We start from the raw sequence: 19,964 nt of genomic DNA on the forward strand, positions 1-19,964 counted from the left end.
ATTTTAGTTTAATGTGGGTCTGAAATGTAGGTGCAAAAGGTGAAGGAACCTAGGATTTTTGCTTTGGGCCCATCCCTGGGCCCCAGTTGTAGAAGTCCATCTGCACAAATGGTTGCATGTATTTGTGGGGTTGCACAGTCTGTCTGGAGGGTCAGAGCTCTATGTCATATTTTGCTTGGGATGATGTACCAATGGCTCTCAGCTCTGACAGTTGGCACTCTGTACGCTGGGAGTACCCATGCAGTTCTCCCACAACAGGCCTTTAAGGGACGGGAGAACCGGAACAAAACAACGAATCAGTAACTTTATTTTTCCTGCCTTCCCTGATCTATTTTGCCTTTGGGAAAGCAGATGGTATCCCCTGCCGCTCAGACAAACTTGGGGCAGATTGAGGACAGCAGGTGAGGAAACATGAGGGGATTAAATCCACTCTTTAGGAGTGTTTTGGCGGTAAGAGTTTTTGCACACATTTTGGCTGCCATGTGAGGCTTGTTGTCTTGGAGCCTGAAAAGATTTCCATCAGCAGAGGGAGCTGCTACACTTCTTTTATGTGGCCTACCAGCAGAAGGTTGAAAAATGGCAACTTCTGGAACAAAGAAAGTGTTCTTGAAAGACTTTAAAAGGACTTTAAGAATCAGTTATGAAATGTGGAAAGAACTGAAACAGCCTGCCAGTTATAGTCTCTCTCTTTAAAAGAGGCTCCAACTAGACCTAGAAGCAAAGAAGGATGTGGCGGTGGTGGGGAAGGGCGTACCCTTGCTGTATGTCATGCTTGGCTGTGTCATCTCCTCCTTTTGCTTCTCTGCTGAACAGTAGAGATGACAGACAAAAAAACCCCAATAACTAGCCACTTCTTCCTCCCTGTGCTTTCAGCAATCAAAAGGAGGCTGTAACAGGAGCATGATCTCACCACACTGAAGTTACTGACTGGTATTGGAAAAAGCAAATGAGGCAGATGCCAAATTTGCTCCCATGTAGGTACGGGGGGGGGAGGAAGGGGGGGAGATGAACTTGTTGCGTTGGCCTGTGGAAAAGGCTTTCTGAGCTTCCTTGTTGCTGGAGCATTCAGATTTCGAGAAGCAGCCTTGATTTGTATAAATGCGTCTTATTCAACAATTTCATTCCAAGTGCTGCATCGCTGCTGCGTAGCACAGCCTTAAAGGGCTTTGCTGCCCCTGTTTGTCATAGATCAAGTTGCAAGTCCAGAGGCCCCATCCACCCAAATTCCTCTGTAATCTTTCACTTCAGAGGATTGGCTGGTTGTTTTCCAGGAGCAACACCATGAAAAGAGCCTGTGTCAGCAGGAGCAGATGGAAACCTGCTGTTGTATGGAATAAACATCGAGGATTCCTCCATATTGCCACGGTGGGCTAAGCCCATATCATTCCCTTGCCCTTTTTCCAGCCTAGCATCCCTAAATAACATGCTCTTGTGGTTTCTGTGGGCTATATTTCATTTCCTATTTGTTTAACCCACTGATTACAGTGTGTTACAGGGCATTCATCTGTGTACCAAAGAGGAGACTCAGTCTGTTTAGCTGGAGCTAATGAGCATTGTTCTTATTTTTATTGGTTTGTTTTAAATTCGTGCTGGAGCAGCTGTTGCTTTCAACTTTGGAGGTCCCTCATGCAGTCCCTGCTGTGCTGGCCAGGGTAGCAGCCCTCACCTTTGCAAACACTGGTCCTGCACATAAGCATATGCATGAACCTTCACAGGATCAAGCTCCTTGGCCTCTAGCAAAGAACGAGCCTAGTGCCTCCCAATGCAGCCTTCTGCTGCTGTACAAATGGGTAGCTGTGTAGCTTACGTTTGTAGACCTAGAAATCTATCTTGGCTCAGATCTGAATCTGGGCTCTACCAGGCTGAATGTAGGTGCTCTATCACTTGAAGTAAATCAGTCTTTAGCTACTCTTAGTACTAGTGCTATTGGCATTATTTATATAGATTTCCACTGATTGCAGGAAAAGCTGTTATGTAGGCAACCCTTCCATCCTGATTTTGATCCTGCATACTGAACACTGCTCTAGTGTAGTGTGCTGTTGTCATGTATGTCTCTGGTGGCCATGGGATAAAGTTGTATTCCACTGCTGCACAGTTCTGCTTGCTCTCTGGCCTTCAGTAAGTAGCATTTGGGACAGGAAGGAGAATTTGCCATTTGTTCCGCTCTGCCTTAGCAGTTCTTCTCTGCTTATAGGTGGTAGCTCCAGCATGGATGAGGCTTTGCCAGGTGGAACAATCATGAGTGAGATCTTCCCAAGACTTCAGGTTAATGTTAAATTGTTTTAAGGATGACTTGAAGGAGTCCTTGAAGCATTTCCTTTTGGCCTCCCTGAAAGTGCTTTCCCTCCTTTAGCTCACCATAAATGATCTTGTTTGGCAGCCTAGCCTGTGGAGTAAAAAGGGTGAGGTTTGCTGGTTCTGTAATTACTCGGTGGTCCTCAGTGTTCTGCACTCGTCCCCACCCATACCCCTGTACAAGCTCTGTTTCCTGCATTGATGAGCAGGAGAAAGTCATAGTGTCTGTGGAACTGCTGTCTTTATCTGTGGACTGTAGACCACAGTCTTTATCTGGGAGCCTTAGGCTCTTATAGGGTTTTTGAGCTGAGGACATAAAGCACCTTGCCAGCAGAGAAACATGGTGTTTTTTTTTTGTTTTTTTTTTGGGGGGGGTGTTACAAATTGAGTACATCTGGGAAATATAAGCAAGGTACATGAAGTGGGTCCTATGTGAGAGAGTGAGACTGCTGATCTAGGAAGATGTATGTCATGGTTTTGAACGACAGAGCTGAATGTGGGTCATTTATAGAGTCCAAAGATCTTAATACCTGGAGAAAGAATCAATATCCAGAGAACTGAGCTGCTATAGATTAACTCTCCTTTGTGTGGGTCAGTCTCCTATATATGTCTGAAAGAATCCTGAAGAGATGGGGCTAACATGTGCAATTAGGATTTAAGTGAGTTGAAGCTTTCCTAAAGTGCAAATACATATTTGGGATCTAATTTGGATAATCTATTATATAGAGGAATTTGGATCCAGATCAGAATGGGCGTGTTTTAGAGACAGTCTGATCCAGGGTTCCACTTCAGATCCAACCCTAATTTTAGTCTGTTGAAGTGTCTTTAGCATACATATAGATCCAAGTAAGTTAAATTTTTTCTGTATGTGTGTCTACCTCCATGGCTCCTGCAAAGGAGATGGAGTTAGCTGAGACTGCCAGGGTCTTGCTGTAAATGGGTTTTGTGTCTGTCATCACTTTTGCAGGAGACGAGAGCAAGAAGCTGGCAAGAGAGGATTAATAGATGGTAAGAAAGCGACCTAAAAAAGAAAGAAGAAAATATTGGGACTATGCCGACATCTATTGCTGTTTTATTTGTGTTGTGTGGTAGCTAGGAGTCCCAGCCAGGGACCAGGACAACGTCTTGTGTTTGGCAATCTATGGCAAGGACTCTTGCTTTCTTTGTTTATAAAGAGCTGACAATCTTTGTTTCTCTGTGATGGAAAAGGGAGTCCCCAAAAGGATTTTATTGCTAAATATTTTATTAAAAGCAAGTCAACAAATAAATTCTCATCTTGTCTCCCTCTGGACCCTCTCATGGCTGGTCAATGGATGATTCCATCATATGCCCAGGTTTTTGTAAAGTCTTTAACCCTATGGCTTAGTTTGCAATATTACCATAGTAACTGGTGTGCATAGGGGAGGCACGGGGGGGGGGCACATGCCCCCCGAGAGCGCTGCTGCCCTCCCTGACAGCAATCACACCAGCTGGTAGGGGGGGCACACAGAGCACTTGTGCCCCCCCAGCCCCGCCAAATTGGCTCTGGAGGCTGGCTGCTGGAGAACATCCTCCCGCTTCGTCATCGCCGGCTGGCAGGTCTGTGCAAAACGGCTAGTATTCATTTTGGATTCAGCCGACCCTGGGGACAGCGATTCAAATCACTGTTCCAAATTGATTTGGGACAGCAGCCAAATCTCTGAATCGCCCAGGCCAGGCCCATCCCCCGCCCACCCCAGTTCCTGGCACTTTGGTTGAAAAAAAGCCCTGACTCAATGGGTGTTCCCAGGTGGGGGTGTGATCCTTGCTGCCCTCCACTGCCCCATGCTGTGTGGGGGGCTCTGCATGAGCCCCTCCCACCCCCATGGCTGCTCCACCCACCCAAGCTCCGGCCCTTTAAGGAAAAAACAAAAACAAAACCAAGAAAACCCTGGGATCATCAGTTCCTGCTGGCAGGGGGTGAGCCCTGCTGTTTCCTGGTGCCCTGTGCTGCATGAGGGGCTCTTCCACAAGCCCCCTGAGGTCACCGCAGGAGCAGTGTCTTGGGGGGGTCCTTTAAAGGGTGGGAGCTGAGGTGGGTGGGCAGCCATGCGGGGGGGGGGCTCATGACGGAGTCTCCCATGCAGCATAGGGCAGTGGGGATCTCCACCCCCCTGCCCCCCCCACCTGGCAGCACCCGGTGAGTCACCAGGAGCTGGGGTGGGCAGGGCAGCCATAGGGGGGGTGGGGGCTGGGGGTTAGCAGGGGTCCCTCCATGGTCCCCTCGTATTACCAGCTCGGAGTTCAGCTGCAGCTCCCTGCTGCAGCCACTGGGGATTGTCCAAATCATCAAAGCTCTCTGAATCTTTTCTGAAGATTCGGAGAGCTTTGAATCTATTTGGACCTTTTTAATTGGTCCCCTGATTCGATTTGGAGATTTGGCCACCAAATTGGGCTGAATCTCCTCCGAATTGAATTGCCACCTGAAGCTTCGCACAGCTCTACCAGCTGGCTGCTGCAGGACCCCCAGACTTGGGAGACACAAGTCGCCCATGCTGATGTGACCGCTCCTTGGCAAGTTGCTATATACCAGGAATGGGCAGAGAATAATGCAGAGCCTGGATATGCTAGTATCTCTTCAAATGAGAGCTGAGGTAACATATGGCCCTTCCGAGCCAATAAATGAGTCTCGAGATATCATAAAATGTTGCATTTTTAGTGGAGTTTAAGGCAACATAGAAAACTAGTATAGTGACATTTGTGAATATGCCTGTCCTTCCATTCACAAATAGCCAGACTTCCACTACTTATGAATTAATGTATTATTCATTATTATTAATCATCATCATTTAAGTGTGTACCTATAACAGTTAGCATTCAATTAACTGCAATTTGAAGTCTAAACAAAACAGCAAGCCCCTTTAAAAAGACCAGCAAAAGGATCATACAGACAGACATATGCCTGTTTCCATGCAAATCTGGGTATTTGTATGAATAATGGTGGCTCTCCAAACACTTGTGAAAGAAGATGGGCAGTAAGTGACTAATTAAAAAAGAGAAGCATGGTTGTGATGCTAGTGAGCAGCTGTTCAGGACTGAATAGGAAGGTCTTGATTACGATTTTATAGTATTTGCTTTGATGGATAGCCTGACACAGCGTGGCTTGAGTTGAAAGGTGAGCTTCAGTGCTTGCCAGTGGCTCCTCATCATATAGGAACGTCAGGCTTGAGTTGTTACATCTCCAAGCCCCAAAGCAACACTGACCTGCTCTGTTTCCACAATATGTAACTGTGCGAGTCGCAGCTTTAGCAGAGCCATGCAGTGTGCTTGGCATGCACTCTGGAATCCTGTGCAGAGCACATGGGGAAATGCTCTGTAAGCCGCCTTGCAGTTTCATGGCCAACAGCAGCAGTTCTGCCATTTCCCGTGAACCGCCTGCAGATCTTAAAAAGACATCCACCCAGTTGGAGAGCACTGTGCCAAGACATATCAAATGAGTGCTTTTTGGTTTGGATTGTAAATTGAGGGAGTGCAGTCAGAAAAGGCTTAAATTTTTTTCACATGCATTGAAAACATGACCTGTATTTAATTTTTTTTTTTTTTTTAACTATCTTTGCAGTTGGAAAAGCTACACTGGGGACTACTTGGAGCAAATCATAGAGGGTAAGCCCCATCTCTCAGCTTTCTTGTTAGCTACAGGGTACTGGGGCATTACAGCATTCTCATTCTCTGCTGCCTTTGAGGACTGGGAATCTTGGATATCTCTGCCAGCCCCTGAGCTGCGGTCAGTAGGCAGAACACGGTGGCAATGCATTGTTTGATTTGCTGTTATGTGTAAAGCACATGTCTGACACCGTTCCTTAGGATAAGATCAGCAAACAGACTTCTTTTGATTCCCCTGGCAGAGTTGTTGTATGGAGGATGTGCCAGCTTTTTGGTAACTGGGACATGTGTTAATTGGTGAGACTCATCTTTGGGCAGAGAATTGCTTTATGGGTTCTGATAATGGCACATAGGTACCAACCAATCAGGTGTCTTGGACACAGTAGCCAGGATTGCCATATAGGCGGTTTCATCTGCTTTATGCCAAACTGTGGTCTTCCAGGTATTCCAACCGGCAACTTGCTACTTGCTGTCTGGCAGGGGTCCATGCCACAGCTTACTCAGCATGGCATCGTTCACTCTAAGCTTATAGCTTTCTGCTTCCCCCAAGTAGTTTTATTTAAAAAAAAAAAAAAAAATCTTCAGCTTGTTACTGAATCTTCCTCTTATTACTGTTTTTATTACTTGGTTGCTAGAGTGATAGTCAGGCTTATGCTTTCTTGTCTATGTCATGTCCTGATGACATCTGCACATACCTGGCCTGGACTCCGGAACAGACCAGCCAGAGAACACCCCATCTCCTCCCCCAGGAAATCTAATCCCAGGTTTCATGCTTGGGCTCAGTGAATGCTGGGACAGCACTTCAGGATGCCAGTCAGTGCTGTGTGGATGCTTGCAATAGTTGATTGAACTCCCGGGCTACGTCTTGCATCTTGGTGTGTGGAGGAAGCTGTTTCAGTCGAGTGTGATTCCTGATCAACAAAGCCCATCACATACACGCCCCAGGATGCACACGGACACATAAAGACCCTGACCCTGACCCTGACTTTCTGTCACACAAACACAGACCCTGACACCAGATGTGCAACTAGGCTCTAGCCAGCAGTGTGTATGTGTGGCAGTGCTGGCTGTTGTGTTGCTGGCAGTGGTAGTGTAGTCGCTTGGCAGCTCTTGCAGTGGCTATTTTTTTACATCCCTTCCAAAGGCAGCACTCAGAGGCACTGCCCTGGTTGCCCCTCCTCAGTTATGCTACTACCTGACACGCAAAGAATCCAATGCAGAATGAGAAATGAATGCACCTAAAGATACAAGTGTCAGCACAGCTACTTTAGCTGAGAGCTACAGACAGATGTATAGCACTAGGTGTGGATACAAAAAGGCATGGTCACTGATGCCCACATGCATGCATGGATTTCATAACATGTAAAGAAACACGACCACACTTGTGCCTTTGCATGGGTGACTCCAGAGAGCACACCATTGGTATGCACACATGCAGCACAGACATGCTCATACACATAAACAGATGTTCTCCACAGCCGCACTGTTATTTTAGGCTTGCCTACAACCTGACTTTGGAATGGCTGCAATGCAGTTTTGAACCCAGGCAGAATCTTGACTCTGGCCCGTCAGCAGGTCCCCTGGGAGATTTAACAGACTGCAGCTGCGCACAGTGGGCTCGACACAAGTCAGAGCTTGAGAGCCCCCAAGTTTTGCAAACCTAGAATCCTGCATGGAGGACTTAATACTAATACTCCCTTTTCATTAGAGGGACTGTTTTTAATTTTGAAACCCCCAGCAACTTTGATTCAGTTCCCTGCCTGTCTAGCTGCTGGATTATGCTGGGTTAGATTAACAGATTTATAGATGTTTGGTTTGGAAGGGACCTCAGTAGATCATTGACTCTGACCCCCTGCCATGGGCAGGAAAGAGCTCTGAGGTCAGATGACCCCAGATGTGCATGTTTAGCCTCCTTGTAGACCCCTAAGGTAGGGGTGAGCACCACCTCCCTTGGAAACCCATTCCAGATTCTGGCAACCCTAACCCTAAAGAAATTACTCCTGATGTCTAACCTGAATCTGCTGTCTGTCAGTTTGTGGCTGTTGTTCCTAATTACTTCAACGGGTGCCCTGGTAAACGGAGCATCTCCTATTCCTTGCTGCCCCCACACGATGAATTTGTAGATAGCCACAAGATCACTTCTCTGCCTTTTTTTGTGGAGCCTGAAGAGATCCAGGTCCCTCAATCTCTCCTCATAGGGCCTTACCTGCAGGTCTCTAACCGTATGAATGGCCCTCCTCTGGACCCTCTTGAGGTTGTCCACATCCCTTTCGAAGTGCGGCGCCCAGAACTGGACATAGGACTCCAACTGCAGCCTGACCTATGCCGCATAGAGGGGGAGTATCACCTCCCTGGACCTGTTCATCATGCACCTGCTAATGCATGATAAAGTGTGGTTAGCTTTACCAATCGCTTCATCACATTGATGAAGAATATGGCCTTAAAGCCCCGAGGCCTCGTTTTGCTGTGAATGCTCTTTTTTTCTGTTTTCTTCAGAATGAAATGTCAGTGCACAGGATTTTAGGCTGATGTTGGCTGTGACAGCTGAGGACTGGATTCCAGAAAGGACGTCCTGGTCTTGCTTTACCCAAATTTTAAAACCAATTTTCTGGCAGCAGCACTTCTAGTCAGGCAGTGCTGAAGGAGTCAATTGACTCCCAGGCTCGTTATAATCTACATGATCCCTACTAAACTCTTCATTCCACAGGTGTTAAGGACACTCTTCTTTTCAGTGGTCTTGATGGTCAGTGGATCAAGCTCTCCTTTGTTCTGCTCTGTTAGCTGCTTCTAGTAATGAAGCTCCTATTTTACATCCCTGCAGATTGTATTTAACTCATGCCAGTGAAGCTATATTGGCTTTTGTTTCAATCTTAAACTGAATAATACAACTCTAGATCCATAGCATATTGGTAAAGCTGCTACTTATTTTTCTCCCATTTAAAAAAAAAAAAAAAAAAAAGGCGTTGTTCCTTGTGATGATGGACCTCCTGATCTGCACACACCCCTTATAAAATTCTAGATCCACCCATGGTGAGTGCTATGTTCCTAAGTGTATCTAGGTGATGAATGTGTTTCTTTGCAGAGGGACTGTTTGGATGAGCACCAGGTTACATTTCTGTAAGCAGTGAGGGTTGCTGCCTACTTGCAAGTTAGATGAATGAATCTTCTTGCTAAGTGCGGTCATTGGCTGTTTCAGAACCACCTTTCCCAGTCGCGCAAAGTCCCTCATGGGCTCCCAGTTATGCTGCCCAATTGATTACACTAGTCCTATTAATCCTGAGAGGTATTCTCTGCTCCTGCCCTTGCCATTGATCTGTCCCCTGACTGTTGCTGCCCTTCCTCTAGACTTTCCAGCAGCACTACAAGGATTTCTGAGGAAAGACATTTTTGTTTTTCTGCAGCAGCCCAGCTCCAGAATCTGCTGCCAGCAAAATCAAAGAAATGCAGGGTCCCAAATCCATTATTGTCCTATGTGAACAATGGCCCCTTTCTGAGAGGACAATTTATGAGTCTTGTAGTACAGTTTGTGAAATAGTTTCCTGTATTGTACAAATGGGCATTGCTCACTGACCAATGAAATGCAACCTGACTTCAGCTGGCCTGGGGCAGCAGTCCTGGCCTGGTAACGCCTTGCAGCAGTTTGTAAGAGGGGAAAAAGGAATGTCTTGGGGCAGGAGTTCCTAAACTCTGGTATGTGTACCCTTGGGGGTACACAAGACATCTCTGGGGGGTACACGGGAGAAATTGTGTAATAGTGGATTTAGTTTTCATTAGAAAGATAATTGGCATTTACGGGGTTAAAATATAAAACATAAACTGGTAGGGTTTGGCGGGCAGCTGGTAAATCTGGAAGGGGTATGCAATAAGGGGTTTGGGAACCTCTGTCTTAGTCTGCCTCTCAAACTACTGCCTCTAAGTACAGGGCCTAGAGTTGTGGACTAGCTGACAGTGCTAACCTTTCTGCTCTTTGAAAAGGTGACATGGGTTATGCAATGACCTCAGGGAGGAAGAATGGGAACACTTGCTACTCATGGCACTTTGCACCCAGAGGTTTCCAAGACCAGGGATCCTGGTCTGCATTTTATGGATAGAGGGAAAATAAAGCACGGGGAGGTTAAATAGTCAATCTGAGTCATACGCTGCAGAAGTGGTAAGGTTGAATGTAAGAATCTGATGCCCTGACCTCTGGCCTTGTACCCTATGCCATCAAGCTGTCTGCTGACCTTTAGCACTTTGGCTGCAGAGAAAACATGAGTCAAGTGTACTCTAAGGACTCAGGAAGTAAGTAAAAAGCACTCTCCTGTTGTGAGCCTGGTCTTAAAATACAATAGTGGGGGAGGAGAAGGGTTTTCTAACCACTGAGGCTGGCAATATTGGCTCAGGACACATGTGACTGGGCTGTGCGGCTGTGCTGGAATTCATCTGGGCTGCTCTTACTTAGTTGCCGGTCATGCCTTACCACAGCACTCCCCTCTGTCCTGACCTACTGCTGCCTCTTTGTGAATGAACAGGGCTGGAGGCGGTTCAGATCCAGATGTGAACTTTCTGCCACAGGTCTCTTTCTCTGAACATGTAGTCTAAGGGAATTCCTAGTCCAGACTCTGTTCTCTGGCTCCACTCCTGTCGTTTGAGGGCACTTGACCTCTGACTTACAGCTGCAAAGCTCTAGTAATTGCGCACAATCAGTCGGTGCAGATAACATGCATGGGAATTATCTTTGCTTCTAACCCATAACTTGGACAGGATGTCATCTGCATAAACCTTTCCAAGGGTATATGTGAGACCATGCTGTTTTTCCAGAGTCATCCTGAATGAAAAGGGATAAACATTAGCTGATGTTTGTAGCTTATTAATCATCTCTAACTAGATTTAGTGGTTCCAAATGCATCCATGTCCTTGGACCCTGCCAACCCCTGTGTCAGGGGGGTTTTGTTTTCCTAAACAAAGGGTAAAACGCACAAAACAAAACTTAAAAACCTCAAGTGTCTTATGCAAGAGCAGTGTGTGTAGCCTCTTTTTAGGGTACAGCACTTATAAGAGAAAAATGCTCACTGTCTTTATAGTTGGGGGAAATTCTGGAAACTTAAAAATGCATTACACTAAAAATAAAGCTGCTATTTTATTGTACTAGGAATCCCAGTCATAGACCAGACCCTGCTCTGCCAGGCATTGCAGAAATACAGAACAAAAAGATTGTCTCTGAATTGCAGAACTGACAATCTAAGACAAGAGACAATAGATTAAAATAGAGCACAAGGAAACAATGAAATGCTACTGGTGTGCATTGTTCTCAGCACTGTCTATCTGTTGTCAAGTGTAGGTCTCTCTGGTAACTGGTGTGATGGTACAACTGCTGGGGAGCTGTCATTGGGTTGGACTGATGGGGGCATCAGCCAGAGACAAGTTTAGCATAGGTTCTGCTGGCCTGCTTCACAGGCAGGTCTATAACGTTACCTCTAACCATGAGGATCCTGGTTTTAGTCTCACGAGTCTGGGAGGATGCTGTCCCTTTGCTCTGGCGTTGATAACGCCAAGCTAGCGGGAGGGGTGCTGCGACTAAGATGAGAATGCACCTTATCGCCTCATCCCGTGAATAAAGGAATTCATTCTCCAGGGCTGTCTATCTGGCACGTCCGTCTTTGGGGTTCTGTGCTATCTGTCCTCCTCTCGTTCCCTTGTTTCGTGTTTGCGATCTTTATCCTCGCCCCTGTTTTGTCACTTATTGTCACCTGTATTTTGTTACTCTTTGAGCTTGGTGTCCCATCTGCTCTGAAGAGGGAGAGGCCGTTTGGTTTGGTGGGTGTAAAGGGCTCTCTACTCCATTACTGAAAGAGAAGGAGCCAGGGATCTCCTGGACAAACTGATAGTGGGAGAGGGCCCTTGAATAAAATGGATGTCCATCTCAGGTGTGGCCAGCACCTTGCAGCCAGGGATCAACAGGCCTGGGTTGGACATAGTGAGTCATATGACCCTGAGAGAGACATATAAGCCAGGGACCTGAAGCAAGGGGGGCCATCTGGCCCTGCAGGCTTCAGGAAGCAGAGCTCCAGGGAGGAGTGCGGCCTGACCAGACGAGGAGGAAATTGCTCAGGGATGGTTGCCTGTTTACCAGATCTGACATTTGGTTCAGACAGGAAAAAAAGGCTCTTGACTACTTCCTTTGTCCCTTGGCAAACTACGCTGTTGTTTTTGATCCTGTTTAAGGAGAGTTGTTTTTATTTAAATGTTTGAGATAAATGCTTGTAAAGTGCTCTCATCCCACCTAATGGCCAAAGGTGACTCATGCTTCCTGGGGATGAATTTATCTCATCCCGCCCAGAGTTTGCCCATCAGAAGAAACAAATAATAGACCCTGGAAAGCATGGCCTTTGCCCTTTCACAGGGTGACAGGGAGTAAAAGAGAGGACTTGCCAGCCCTTCTAGTGTTCCAGGCTGTTTCCTAGTCTGGTGACGCCCCGCGCTCCACCCATCATCACGTCTGTGTAACCTGAAAAGTCAGGAATCATTGTCTCCATCTCATCTCTGAGTATTTGTCTCTGCTCTAAGCAGAAACTGGTGGACTGACACATGCCTGGAAAGTAATGCATCCAGGCAGGAGGCTGGGGGGATGGATGATGGCAAGTACGGATGATTTTGGCTTCATGGGGCATAGGTACAGAGGGTGCACTGCTGACAATTTGCCTCCTGAAATTCCCATTGGATCTGCAATGTGGTTTCTCAGGTCTTAATTCCACTTTATTTTTTATTGAGTATATAGTCTATTCCCAGTCTCTTGAGCCATTCAGCCTCACATACCATCACTTCCAAGAACTGTTTAAATGTTGCTCTCCATTTGGCAAGTATCTTGCTTGGCTGGGCTTGGAAACCAATGTTTTGCTTTTGAAGACTGTCAATTTTCTGTGCTGATTTTCAAATAAAAGCATTAAAATACTTTTAATTTTTTGAAATTATGCAAAATTTTGTTGTTACTGGTTTCTTGTTCCCAGTGGCCACGAGAATTTGTCCACTTGATTCCAATGGCTTTTAACAAGACTATAGCGGGGGGGACTAGATGGTTTAAATGAACTATATTGTTTGGGCTATGGATAGTCTTACTGCTTGACTGTTGACTCAGACTCATTGTGCACTTGGGCAGCAATTGAAAAATGTTACTGTTAGTGGGTGGTTTCTTACCTGAAATGAGTTGATAATCTTGTTCTCATGTCTGGCGGGCAGGTGTCCACATGCCAGAGCTAATGGAAGGCTTCTGCCCTGCAGCCCCCGTGTAAGACTCCTGCCTTGTAGCCTGTGTAACTAGGGGCACTTGTACATGTGTCGGGGTTTTATTCCTTAGGGTTGCATTCTGTGCCCCCTAAATTGAAACAGTGAATCTTTAATTGAAATGGTGGGTTTTATTTTTCCATCACTGCATATATGTCATTGTCCCGGTGGCTGCAGGTGCCTGCTGAAGGCAAAAGTGGCAAGGGGCCTGATCTTTTTTTAGCAGAGCCTGCCCACCTTTCCTGTGGCTGCGAGGCCATTAATCTGTGCCATTAATCTGTCAGATCACCCCCTGGCCATAGGAGAGGCAGGCAAGCTCTACAGGAAAAAAGGATCAGGCCCCTTACCACTTCTGCCTTCAGCAGGCTCCTGCAGCTGATAGGACACCTGTGGCTGCTCAGGAGCAGCTAGCTTGCCTCTGGGGCAGTGTAGCAAGGTGGCAGGAGGGTGGTTGGGTGTGCCAGTGGCCAGAGAAGCCAGTGGGGACAGTGCACAGGGTGCTGGAAACCCAGGTGAACTTGGGGAAGCTAGCAGCCCTCCTGGACAGCCCTGTACCATCCCTGCCACCATCTCGGGCCACCAGCACACCCAGCTGCCCTCCTGCCATCTCCTTGCAGTGCCCCAGGGACAAGTCAGCCCATTCTTGGGTGATCCCAAGAGTCCTAGCAGCTGCAGGAGCCTGCTGAAGGCAGAAGCAGTGAGGGGCCTGATCCTTTTTTTTTTCTGCAGAGCTTGCCTGCTCCTCATGCGGCTGGGGGGTGAGCAGGCAAATGGCTGCAACCTTCTAAGTTGCAACACTGCAGACTACACTGTGTTGGGATGTAGTTTAGTTTGCAATGATGCAAGCTCATTTAAACCCCCAAACTTGCATATGTGTAATGTGTGACGCCATTAAGCTACACAAAGGGAAATTTTTGTCACGCATACATCGTGACATTGTCATGTGTACAAGTGCCCTAGGGCAGCAGCAATTAATGTAGTAAGCAGGGCCAGCCAAGCCCCTTCCCTCTGATTTGATCCTGGGGCTTTTTTTTGTAAGGAACTCCTCTAGCACCTGAGCCCTGCTGTACAAAATGCTGGCCTCAGTCCTTGCACAGCTATCCAGGTAACTCCTCTGGCTCCCTGATTCCTGGTTAACCCTCTGGCTCAGTGTTTGAGCTTTGGTTTGCCTTTGGCTTGCTTCCTGACCTCTCATCCCTGATTAGTCCTCTGGTCTGGCTTTGGTTCCCATCCCTTGGTTGAAACTCAGGCTGCCCTCAGTTGCTTCCAACCCATGGTTCATCCCTGTGACTCTGCTGGTCCTCCTGGCTCTACCCACCAGGCCTGATGCCCTTGGGAACCCTGGCCACTAATTGCTTCCTGTCCTTTATTCCATTACTTAGAAACTCCACATCCTCACAGTCAAGAATTTGAATGAACAGTCCACTCTTGTGATTCTGTTCTTCTGTCCTCTACTCCCGCTTTCTTTATTTTTCATAATGGCTGCTTTGTTTCTCCTTGGCTAAACATGTACTTTCAGCCTGAACAATCTGTTTCGAATCAAGAAGGTATCAAAACAAGAAAAAGCAAATGTAAATGTAAGTGAGTCCTGCATGTGTGCCTCCCTGTAGCAGTTTGCATTGATGAATGGGTTGTAGAATGACTGCCAGCTTCTGCAAAGAGAAGTCTCTACGTAGGTAACACAGAGACTCATAGACAGAAAGAGAGCCACAACATTTATGTAGCTGAATATACTGCCGTTGTTTTCCCTCATCCTTGTCTTTTTTCTTCTTTTTTTTCTTATTCTCCTGTATAAGTAGGCTTTTGCCTCCAGGAAGTTATGTACAAAAGATCCTAGGGTGCAGGACCCCATAAGAAATACGAATGGGACATTTTCACAGGGAATTTAGGATCACAAGACCCACAGGCTTTTTCAGTGGGACTTGGTCATCTTAGCAGAAGAACCAAGGATGAAATAGGTTGTCTTCATCCACCAACTAAATTTGGGTAGCGGGGATGAGATGCACTGAAAGAGCAATCTTGCACCTTACTGCTGCTTTCATACTGAATCTATGGATAAAAAGGTGACTAGTTCAGGGACAGTTATTGCCCTGGAACTGTTCATAATTAGAAATGGAAAAAATAATAGCAGCATCCCTAAACGTCGGTTCCTTTGGTGTCACTTTGATGGGAGTGGTGCAGAGGGAATGAGGAGGAGTTGTTTGGAACAATCTGAGATTTCCAGGACCGCGTGTTTAGCATGACGTGCAAACATTTGTACATGGGTTTTTTTTTCCTTGTTTTTTTTTTTTTTTTAGTGAAGCACTGAAGCTACAAGAATTCTGGGTGTGACTGCTGTATAAGCTCCTGTTTTGTTGAGGCTGAGAACTCAGCTGTGAATCCTTGCTCTGTTCATGACCTCAGTCTGGTAGTCAGAATTGTTGATGCAAACAAATTTGACCATTGTTTAGTGACATGATTAAACAAAAATAATGACCTTGTGCTTTGCTTTCCTTTGGCTCATTTATTCCAGACAATGATGCAGAGATCTTTCCAAACAAAACTGGGAACCAAGGCTCAAATGAAAGACGATGGCAAAAGTTGCCTCCCCTTTTTTCCATTCTCTTGGTATATAATAAATGATACTAATTTGAGTTTCCTATCCCTTTCTGTGCTCGCTGTTCAAGTCCTTCTTCCAGCAGGTGGCTAGGGCAATCTGATTCCCAGTTTGGGGGTTGTTTTCACAATGCCTCATGGGTTGCAGGAAACTTTCTCATGATCAGTGCAGTTGAACCTGTTCAGAGTAAAGCAGCAACCTCTGCTAACAGATGACCTTTATTCCTAGGCATCATCGTCTGTGTGTGTGTGTGTGGGGGGGGGGGGGCATATTATCTGTGCAGAAAACCTCCCTCTACCTCTTTCCCTGACCAGTCCAGTCTTTTGGCATCATTCACTGTCAGCATTCCCATACCTATACAGATTGCTTGCTATTTTGAGTGGGGTGGTCAAGGAGGAAGGTTTTCAGTGTGAGCTAATGGAAAAAAAAGTACAGGCTACAAATTGGATTGCAGACTTTGCGCCAGAGGAATCCCAGCAGATATAGTGAAGTCCATAGTTCACCAACACTATTAATGAACCCTGACATACCTTTAATGTAGATACTCTAGCAGGGAGAGGTTCTGTGTTAATGCAGCAACATGGACATCATGCTAGTCAGCTGAGACAGAGCTCCATCTGTCCAAAACATCATGCTCTGCTTTACCTATTACACTAAATATATCCCTGTATTGAATGAAAGAGTATCTAACTCTTAGCCAAGAGGGATGCACTATGCTAAGTTTTGCAAGCACAGCCAGAAATTGTACGTTACACAAATATTCTCCAAGCCACGCAGACCGGTTATTTTTCCAGTTTTATACAGAAGGGTACTTTATTATTTTTATAATTTGTTGATTCACTTGCTTCAAATAAACTTAGCTTTTCTCAGTTTAGCAAATTACTTCTTCACTAACTTTAATAGTCTTTGAATCTTCTAACTTACTCCTGTTTGCCACATATTTCAGATAATTATTTTCACTCTACCCATGTGTGACTGGTCACTCATGTCATACAGTACTTCCTGAGTGATTCAGTTTAAAGTGAATAATGAATACCAATTAATAATGCCTGACAAAGGTATGATTTAACTTTTGACGAACAAATCCTATGTGTGAAAATTTGTGAAATTTCTAGAATTTATGAACATTTTTTAGGACAATATAAGTTATGAATATATTCTAGGAATAATAAACAGCATGATTTCTTGACACTGAGAAAGGAAAGCTGGGAGTGATTTTTCACAAGCAAGGGTTATTACTATTCAATCAGTTCTATTTAATAGCAAGATGTAGATACCTGAAACAAGCATTTTTCTTCCCAAGCACATTCTTGCAAAACTAAACTGTAGATCCCCAGTTTAGATAGTCAAACACAAGGTACTCAGCTGAAAACAGGGATAACTGAGCAAAGTTCTTTGGCCTGGATGTTTGATGCCACTGCTCTAAAGGGAACTAAAATGGCAGGTATTAGAAGGTTCTTTAATGAATAAAGAAATGTATAACAAAATGTATGATTGGAAGTTCAAATCAGACAAATTCAAATTAGGATGAAGGTGCAAATTTTAAAAGGTAAAGAGTGATTCACAATGTTGACAGGCTATGGATGGAATTAGTTGATTCACCAATTTTTGACGTCTTCAAAAACAAGCTGACCAGCGTCCTGGATGTTGTGCCTTGGTTCCTACAGGCCAAAGGACCTACATAAGAGAGCACAGCATGTATTTCTCTTCCCTGACCTGCCAGCTCATTTCCGTTTCACAAAACGACTGCTCTTAGCAGACAGAAGATTTCTACAGAGCAAAATCCTAACAGCCATCTAACTAATCCCAGACACATAGGACAGCTAAGATGTGCCTTAAAATGGAACAGGCCTGAGCAGTCTGTACAAAATTTGAGAAGCTATCAGACCAATACAGTCCAAGACAAAGCATCCTGGGATGCTGGGGAACTGTGAGTTCATACAGTACTGGCTGAAACAGGAAAGGGTCTGCGACATAAGTTCCATAAGCCAGTTTAAACTAAATCAGTCCAGTCTGATACTACATTCAACCAAGTTTATCTTGAAACCAATTTCGGCCATTTTGAAAACAGTTTAAGCACAATGAACTTCTGTTCTGTTACAGGTTTAAATTGGTTTCTGACCACTTAAACCAGTTTGTGTAACTTCTGTCCCTAGCTCATATCTTACCATGACTCGGTATGTGTGTACACCATATATTCCACCCCCCGCCACCAAGGATCCATGTGCTATTTAGCCTCTCGCCCATTATTTGGTGCTCTTGTCACGAGATGAGGTGCAGGGCAACCTAGTTCAGCTCTACCTCTTGGAGAGTGGAGCCATACTAATCATATGCAACAGGCTGAGGAGGGGCGGGGGGCAATAGGGATTCTGAGTGAACTGTTTGGGGCCCCATTTGGTGATGTTTACCAAACATTTAAGGCTGAAGAAGAAATGGGGATAATTGGAAATGGAAAAGAAAGGCACAGGTTAGCTGTGAGTGGAAAGGAAGTCAAAATATAGTCAATGTGGTGGCTTACCATGGCTTAAAAAGAGTCAGTGCTGAGGGGGACTGAGTGTAATGAGCACTAGTGTATATTTTATTCAGATTGGCTTTGCTAAACAGCTTTGTGGTAGGTTCCTATCAGTATGTTTGCCTAATATGAGCTATGTGTTTTACAGTTGTTAGTTATGCTCAGTGTTGGCTATCTTTAATCAACTTCAGAGTTATTTTCCATTACTGAGCCCATGCTGCTTTTAGCAGAAGTTTACTAATAGACAGTGTATTTAATGAGGTTTCCTTGTACATGAATGTAAGACATTAAGTACAATAAATACCTGTCGGCCTGAAAGTATATCATTATTTTGTGTGTATGGAAAAACATACTCTCTCTAGAGGTATATGCAAACAAACAAACAAAAAATAAGATGCATGTAAAAACGTCAAATACAGTTCTTGATACTCTCGTAGAAATCCCAGTTGTGGCAATAGGATCTCCAAATATGGAGTTAGGGTACAACATGGTTTATTACATTTAGCAATAGTCCAACTTCTTTGACTTGTTAATTCAGAGCAGTGTGTTTATATGCCTTACCTGGACTTTCTGCAGCTAGATGCATGGGAACAATCATTCATGTGACATCCCTGGAATTTCCTAATATCGAGTGATCCAAAAGAATAGCCTCCAAAAATGTTGTGGGGCTCAGCTTATGTTGGAATTCATATTCGTGGGGGCGTTTTTTTTGGGGGGGGGGAGGGGCATGGCGTTGAGTCATCTTACCCATTCTTAGCATTGTAATTAAGTCAGTCCAGCTAGGGAAGTTTCGTGCCTAGGGCAAAGCCCGCAGCAGCAGCCCATCCTTGCCCCATACATAGATCTGGGGGGCATATGCCCCCCCATGCTTGCCTGGGAATAAATGCATTAGTGAGAGCCGCCCTCCCTCCCCATCCCCACGTCCCACCCCACCCCCAAACCAGCCGCTCATGGCTCTGTCCCACATACTGCTCTGGCTGGGCAGCGTCTGTTGGTGCCCCTTCACTTCAGCACCCGGGGCGGTTGCCCCACTTGCCCCCCGCCTCCCCGACTTTGGTACGGCACTGAACCCAGCAATAAGCCAAAGAAACTTGCATGCTACCATTCATGAGATCTTGCATGATTAGCCAGGAAGTTTAGGTGACTGGGGCTTCAAATCGGAATGTGAACTGTAGACAATGGGGAACAGACATTCTCTTCTGTCCTTGGTCTCATGACTCATAAGGTTTGTGCATCTCCTCAGCTGAGTGAATACGAGTGTGAATAATTGGTGAGAAGGATCAGAAATGGATATAAAAGTTGCATTTGTTTAAAGGGGCATTAAATGTTGAATGCAAATGTATGTGCCCTATGAGGCCTGGAACATTCTAGGAGGTTTCTCTTACTCCAGAGAGGGAATACGAATTAGCCGTGAAATCACTGGGCTGGGATTCAGGAGCTGTGCTTTCTAGTCCTAGTTCTAGAGTCTGGACTGGCTTCCAGGAACTTTCCAGATACCATTCAAAGTGCTGGTTTTCACATGTTGGGCTCTAGGGGTTGGCAGTCTACAGCCCATGGGTCAAATCCAGGCTGTGAAAAGATTGGATCTGGCCTGAGGCAGCTCAGGAAATCAGCAGCATGCTCCAGACACAGCAGCCAAGGAGGCATCACGAGGGACCTATTGCATTGCAGTTTAGTTTC

The 19,964-nt window shown here is 45.6% G+C and overlaps 1 protein-coding gene across 2 annotated transcripts in view; it reads left to right on the plus strand.

The window, feature by feature from the left end:
• Positions 1 to 19,964, plus strand: part of TEKT3 (tektin 3) — a 247,429-nt gene that overhangs the window by 7,293 nt on the left and 220,172 nt on the right. The window contains exon 2 of one of the 2 annotated variants that reach the window (XM_090059970.1): positions 5,873 to 5,916. The gene's annotated coding sequence lies outside the window, so the exon portion shown is untranslated. Of the gene's footprint in view, positions 1 to 5,787; positions 5,917 to 19,964 lie in introns of those variants that run through there. The other variant, XM_090059971.1, reaches the window with a different exon arrangement.

Source organism: Crocodylus siamensis, chromosome 8, assembly GCF_052110815.1.
Source record: "Crocodylus siamensis isolate JL-2025a chromosome 8, ASM5211081v1, whole genome shotgun sequence".
Classification (NCBI taxonomy): Eukaryota; Metazoa; Chordata; order Crocodylia; family Crocodylidae; genus Crocodylus; species Crocodylus siamensis.